The sequence below is a fragment of the Ranitomeya imitator genome, chromosome 1 (genome assembly GCF_032444005.1).
Source record: "Ranitomeya imitator isolate aRanImi1 chromosome 1, aRanImi1.pri, whole genome shotgun sequence".
Taxonomy (NCBI): domain Eukaryota; kingdom Metazoa; phylum Chordata; class Amphibia; order Anura; family Dendrobatidae; genus Ranitomeya; species Ranitomeya imitator.
Window position 1 is genome coordinate 962,025,763 of NC_091282.1, and position 6,000 is coordinate 962,031,762.

Sequence of the window (6,000 nt, forward strand, 5' to 3'; positions counted from 1 at the left end):
TTTGTACAAGGTGGCTGACTTTTTCTCCTTGCCCACGTGGAACTCAACACATACAAAATGTGTCTCATTGAGACCATTCCACTGTCCCTGAGGTGTGACTTTCCTTTCTAATGATACGCAGCACCCCCCTTGGTAGCGTTTCCCGTCTTTTGTCATCATGGTTAGCTGGCTGCGCCTGTGCATCCGCCCTGCTAGAAACAACGCCCCTCGTTGTCATATTTATTTTGTCAGCGAGGGTGTGGTTTATGGGCACGAGCAGTGCATATGTTCGCCTGTCTTAACTCATCTCCTTCCGCCTTCTTCAGACTGTGCGGCCTCCTGGCTGTGGTAGGCGATAAGGGATCAGCTGAGGCCGCCCAGTCTGGAGCAGGTGTAAGGACATGTGTAAGCGGCAAACTTATTTACTGCACAAGGCCACGAATCCCAGCCACGCAGTGTGATTTTTTTAAAACACACTGTGGGTCTGGGATTCATGTCCATCGCTAACCGCAACGGCCGACATGAAATGAGGTCAGAAGACAGGAAGCGCTCACAGCGCATGGCCAAGGGATCACAATAGCGCAGACTCCTGTACAGCAAATAACAACGCTCAGGAATCTGCGCCCAGTACCTAGGTGCAAATTTTGACACCTGTGCTGCGTCTCCTTAAAAAGACAAGTCACGCCTCCACAACTGTTTGACAGTATAATGGGCTAAATAGTGTACGTGTTTTAGTCAGCATGTGCAAGGAGCAAAACAAATAGAGCAACCTTTTACTTGTGCAGCATTAATGCTGCACAAGGTGTGGCTCTTGTACCTTGCAACACCTGAGGGGGGGTTAAAGGTAACCTTTGAAATTGGTTCAATTAGGCTTCGGCCTACACTCTGCTCCTCTCCTGCTGACCCTGGGCTCAAACACCGCCAGTTTCTGCCCGGACATGCTAGCTGCACAGAGAGAAACACCAGCCAATGTGTTAGTGGGGTTCAGCACCGCCAGCTGTTCCCCTGCTGTGTAGTCGGCATCGTGTCCAGCACAAGCCACGCTGGCACAACTGACCAAAAGCTGCCACCAGTGCAGGCTTCGGCCTACACTTTGCTCCTCTCCTCCTCCTGCTGACCCTGGGCTCAAACAACGCTAGTTTTTGCCCGGAACTGCTAGCTGCACAGAGAAAAACACCAGCCAATGTGTTAGTGGGGTTCAGCAACGCCAGCTGTTCCCCTGCTGTGTAGTCGGCAACGTGTCCAGCACAAGCCACGCTGGCACAACAGAACAAAAGCTGCCACCAGTGCAGGCTTCGGCCTACACTTTGCTCCTCTCCTCCTCCTGCTGACCCTGGGCTCAAACAACGCCAGTTTCTGCCCGGACATGCTAGCTGCACAGAGAGAAACACCAGCCAATGTGTTAGTGGGGTTCAGCAATGCCAGCTGTTCCCCTGCTGTGTAGTCGGCAACGTGTCCAGCACAAGCCACGCTGGCACAACTGACCAAAAGCTGCCACCAGTGCAGGCTTCGGCCTACACTTTGCTCCTCTCCTCCTCCTGCTGACCCTGGGCTCAAACAACGCCAGTTTCTGCCCGGACATGCTAGCTGCACAGAGAAAAACACCAGCCAATGTGTTAGTGGGGTTCAGCACCGCCAGCTGTTCCCCTGCTGTGTAGCTGGCAACGTGTCCTGCAAACGCCACGCAGGCACATGAACTGAAATTGAAGGGAGCCTGCCCCCCACCCCCCCAGGTGTTTCTATGTATAACAGCCACCTTGTACAGCAGTACTGCTGCATTTGTACAAGGTGGCTGACTTTTTCTCCTTGCACACGTGGAACTCAACAAGTACAAAATGTGTCTCATTACAGACCATTACAATGTCCCTGAGGTGTGACTTTCCTTTTTAATGACACGCAGCACCCCCATTGTTAGCGCTGCCCGTCTCCTGACATCATTGGTTGGCTGGCTGTGCCTGTGCGTCCCCCCTGCCCGACACAACGCCCCCCGTTGTCTCATATATTTTGACTGCGAGGGTGTGATTGATGGGCACGAGCAGTGCATATGTTCCCCTGTCTTCACTCCCCTCCTTCCGCCTTCTTCTGACTGTGTGGCCTCATGGCCGCGGCATGCGATAAGGGATCAGCTGAGGCCGCCCAGTCTGAAGCAGGTGTAAGGACATGTGTGAGCGGCGAACATATTTACTGCACAAGGCCACGAATCCCAGCACCGCAGTGTGACTTTAGGAAAAGCCACTGTGGGTCTGGGATTTATGGCCATCGTTAACCGCACCAGCCAACATGAAATGAGGTCATGAGACGGCCTGCACTAACAGGGTATTGCCAAGGGATAACACAAGAGCGCAGTTTCCTGTTCTGCAAATAACAACGGTAAGGAATCTGCCCACAGCACCTAGGTGTAAATTGGTACACCTGTGCTGCGTCTCCTTAAAAAGACAAGTAGTCACGCCTCCACTACTGTTTGACAGTATAATGGGCTAAATAGTGTACGTGTTTAATTCAGCGTGTGCAAGGAGCAAAATTAAATAGAGCAACCTTTGACTTGTGCATCATTAATGCTGTTCAAGGTGTGGCTCTTGTACCTTGCAACACCTGAGGGGGGGTTAAAGGTAACCTTTGAAATTGGTTCAACTAGGCTTCGGCCTACACTCTGCTCCTCTCCTGCTGACCCTGGGCTCAAACACCGCCAGTTTCTGCCCGGACATGCTAGCTGCACAGAGAGAAACTCCAGCCAATGTGTTAGTGGGGTTCAGCACCGCCAGCTGTTTCCCTGCTGTGTAGTCGGCATCGTGTCCAGCACAAGCCACGCTGGCACAACTGACCAAAAGCTGCCACCAGTGCAGGCTTCGGCCTACACTTTGCTCCTCTCCTCCTCCTGCTGACCCTGGGCTCAAACACCGCCAGTTTCTTCCCGGACATGCTAGCTGCACAGAGAAAAACACCAGCCAATGTGTTAGTGGGGTTCAGCACCGCCAGCTGTTCCTCTGCTGTGTAGTCGGCATCGTGTCCAGCACAAGCCACGCTGGCACAACTGACCAAAAGCTGCCACCAGTGCAGGCTTCGGCCTACACTTTGCTCCTCTCCTCCTCCTGCTGACCCTGGGCTCAAACAACGCCAGTTTCTGCCCGGACATGCTAGCTGCACAGAGAAAAACACCAGCCAATGTGTTAGTGGGGTTCAGCACCGCCAGCTGTTCCCCTGCTGTGTAGCTGGCAACGTGTCCTGCAAACACCACGCAGGCACATGAACTGAAATTGAAGGGAGCCTGGCCCCCACCCCCCCAGGTGTTTCTATGTATAACAGCCACCTTGTACAGCAGTACTGCTGCATTTGTACAAGGTGGCTGACTTTTTCTGCTTGCACACGTGGAACTCAACAAGTACAAAATGTGTCTCATTACAGACCATTACAATGTCCCTGAGGTGTGACTTTCCTTTTTAATGACACGCAGCACCCCCATTGTTAGCGCTGCCCGTCTCCTGACATCATTGGTTGGCTGGCTGTGCCTGTGCGTCCCCCCTGCCCGACAGAACGCCCCCCGTTGTCTCATATATTTTGACTGCGAGGGTGTGATTGATGGGCACGAGCAGTGCATATGTTCCCCTGTCTTCACTCCCCTCCTTCCGCCTTCTTCTGACTGTGTGGCCTCATGGCCGCGGCATGCGATAAGGGATCAGCTGAGGCCGCCCAGTCTGAAGCAGGTGTAAGGACATGTGTGAGCGGCGAACATATTTACTGCACAAGGCCACGAATCCCAGCACCGCAGTGTGACTTTAGGAAAAGCCACTGTGGGTCTGGGATTTATGGCCATCGTTAACCGCACCGGCCAACATGAAATGAGGTCATGAGACGGCCTGCACTAACAGGGTATTGCCAAGGGATAACACAAGAGCGCAGTTTCCTGTTCTGCAAATAACAATGGTAAGGAATCTGCGCACAGCACCTAGGTGTAAATTGGTACACCTGTGCTGCGTCTCCTTAAAAAGACAAGTAGTCACGCCTCCACTACTGTTTGACAGTATAATGGGCTAAATAGTGTACGTGTTTAATTCAGCGTGTGCAAGGAGCAAAATTAAATAGAGCAACCTTTGACTTGTGCATCATTAATGCTGTTCAAGGTGTGGCTCTTGTACCTTGCAACACCTGAGGGGGGGTTAAAGGTAACCTTTGAAATTGGTTCAACTAGGCTTCGGCCTACACTCTGCTCCTCTCCTGCTGGCCCTGGGCTCAAACACCGCCAGTTTCTGCCCGGACATGCTAGCTGCACAGAGAGAAACACCAGCCAATGTGTTAGTGGGGTTCAGCACCGCCAGCTGTTTCCCTGCTGTGCAGTCGGCATCGTGTCCAGCACAAGCCACGCTGGCACAACTGACCAAAAGCTGCCACCAGTGCAGGCTTCGGCCTACACTTTGCTCCTCTCCTCCTCCTGCTGACCCTGGGCTCAAACACCGCCAGTTTCTGCCCGGACATGCTAGCTGCACAGAGAAAAACACCAGCCAATGTGTTAGTGGGGTTCAGCACCGCCAGCTGTTCCTCTGCTGTGTAGTCGGCATCGTGTCCAGCACAAGCCACGCTGGCACAACAGAACAAAAGCTGCCACCAGTGCAGGCTTCGGCCTACACTTTGCTCCTCTCCTCCTCCTGCTGACCCTGGGCTCAAACACCGCCAGTTTTTGCCCGGACATGCGATCTGCACAGAGACAAACACCAGCCAATGTGTTAGTGGGGTTCAGCAACGCCAGCTGTTCCCCTGCTGTGCAGCTTGCAACGTGACCTGCAAACGCCACGCAGGCACATGAACTGAAATTGAAGGGAGCCTGGCCACCACCCCCAGGTGTTTCTATGTATAACAGCCACCTTGTACAGCAGTACTGCTGCATTTGTACAAGGTGGCTGATGTTTTCTCCTTGCCCACGTGGAACTCAACACGTACAAAATGTGTCTCTTTGAGACCATTCCACTGTCCCTGAGGTGTGACTTTCCTTTCTAATGATACGCAGCACCCCCCTTGGTAGCGCTTCCCGTCTTCTGACATCATTGGTTGGCTACTTGCGCCTGTTCGTCCGCCCTGCCTGAATAAAATGCTCCTCGTTGTCTTAATTATTTTGACTGCGAGGGTGTGATTGATGGGCACGAGCAGTGCATATCTTCGCCTGTCTTAACTCATCTCCTTCCGCCTTCTTCAGACTGTGCAGCCTCATGGCCGCGGCATGCGAGAAGGGATCAGCAGAGGCCGCCCAGTCTGAAGCAGGTGTAAGGACGTGTGTGAGCGGCCAAAATATTTACTGCTCAAGGCCACGAATCCCAGCACCGCAGTGTGGCTTTATGAAAAGACACTGTGGGACTGGGATTTATGGCCATCGTTAACCGCACCGGCCAACATGAAATGATGTCATAAGATGGGCAGCGCTAACAGGGCATTGCCAAGGGATAACACAAGAGCGCAGACTCCTGTACAGCAAATAACAATGCTCAGGAAGCTGCGCCAAGCACCAAGGCGTTATTTTGGACACCTGTGCTGCGTCTCATCAAAAAACCAAGTCACGCATCCACTACAGTTTGACTGTAGAATGGGGTAAATTGTGTATGTCTTTCATTCAGCGTGTGCAAGTAGACAAATTAATAGAGCAACCTTTCACTTGTGCAGCATTAATACTGCACAAGGTGTGTCTCTTGTACTTTGTAACACCTGAGGGGGGGGTTAAAGGTTTCCTTTGAAATTGGTTCAACTAGGCTTCGGCCTACACTCTGCTCCTCTCCTCCTCCTCCTGCTTCAACACGGGCTCTAACATCGCTAGTTTTTGCCCGCAAGTGCTAGCTGCACAGAGAAAAACACACGCCATTGTGTTAGTGGGGTTCAGCAACGCCAGCTGTTCCCCCAGTGTGTAGCCGGCAAAGTGTCCTGCAAACGCAACGCAGACACAAAGCTGCCTCCAGTGCAGGCTTCGGCCTACACTCATCTCCCCCTGCTTACCCTTTGCTCCAACACCGCTAGTTGGGGCTCTAGGAAGACAATCTTTAA